Consider the following 1,647-nt stretch of genomic DNA (forward strand, 5'->3'; position numbering starts at 1 on the left):
TACACGCCACGGCTTCTCTGACTGGGGGCCAAGCGTTTGTATCCGAGACACGGGATCGAGTGACGCTATCAACCTTGCCTCCATTTAGAGTAGGCGTGACAGCCCGCTTTTCAGTCAAGCAACATACAGTACAATGCCAGCCAGGCCCACGGCACGAGAACAACTATCTAATGACCTTATGGGCTGGAACAATTGGATGGAAAGAATGTTCTTAGAATGATGTTTGGATGACACAAATTTGCAAACAGAATTTGATTGCCAAATGAAGGATTAATGCAAGTTAGCACACTTTTTCTGTCTGTGATGTGGGGACATCTTTATAACTCATAGCTCAACAGTGGCCCAAGCGCTCTACTCCACATACAGCTACTTTTCCTTGCAGGGTAAACTCAAAATCTTGATAACACAACCTTAAAAAACAATCGAGTTATAAAGAAAAAAAGAATAAGCCCTGGTTAACTGCCTGGCCATACAGATGAAATGTAGCTGCTGAGTTTGAGAGCCAGGGGCATTCAGTACACCACTTATACCACTTATGACTTCTGCTGTTTATGTCTGACCTCTTGTGGACAATAAGGTGCACTGAGGTGAACAGTAATGAGATGCTTCAGCAGCTGCTGGTGTGCTGTTGGTTTCTGCTGCTACTGTTTATGATGATGATATTGGTTTTTGTGATGATGGTGAGGGGGGGGGGGGGGGGGGGGGGGGGGTGACAATACTGAAGTTGCATTTACAGCCATGTCAGAATAACTTGATTTGCCAAGCGCAATACATGCAGGAACTTGAAACCTATTAACAACTTACATGGTGACATACTATACAGGCACACATGGCATATGGACAACCAGACCTCACACCTCAAGGGACAGTACATGACACACAGTGAAATACAAATACATGGAAAAAACAAATGTTTCCTGGCATGGCATGCAGTAGGTTGCAGTCACAGAGATCCCAACAGTGCAATGGAACAACACATTATGAGAGAGTGGTACTGAGTAGGACGGAAATATGGAATAAGTCCTGAGCCTTGTGGAGGATGGACCTAGTTCCTAGCTAAGGTGGCCTGGAGTACCAAGGCTTATGAATAGTGTAAGACTGTGCAAACAACACTAGTAAGAATAAATTGGATCGACTCCATAGCGACTGTAATTACAGTTACAATCAGTTCCATAGATGGTGTGGGTGTCTGGTGTCCTAGGAGGGGAAGTTGAGTGGGTGACAGCTCTCAGGAACAACCTGTTGCTGTTGGCAGGTAGATTTGGGCTTAATAGGCTGCAGTGTCCCAGAGGAAGTTTATTTATTTATTTATTTTTTCTTCAAGGGGTCAGCGGCAGCCCTCTCTTCTTCACTTTTTCACCCTGGCATTGTGCAGCTAATTTACGGATGGCGATTGACAGGCAATTTACTGGAAAAGTAGTCTAATACTGCTAAAATATTCATAAAATAAAAATCCACATTATTAATTGAGTAAATATTTGAAATTTAAATTTGAGACTGAACAAAAATATTTGAATTAGTCTAATATGCTTTGGCCTGTTCTGACCAAATTCCACAAAGCTTGCAGAGAAGTTTAAATACCATTAACTCTTACTTCTAATCTAGAAAAGACATGGTGCCTAATTGCTTTATTTTTGCAATTCATTC

Source organism: Centroberyx gerrardi, chromosome 7 (genome assembly GCF_048128805.1).
Source record: "Centroberyx gerrardi isolate f3 chromosome 7, fCenGer3.hap1.cur.20231027, whole genome shotgun sequence".
In the NCBI taxonomy this organism is placed as follows: domain Eukaryota; kingdom Metazoa; phylum Chordata; class Actinopteri; order Beryciformes; family Berycidae; genus Centroberyx; species Centroberyx gerrardi.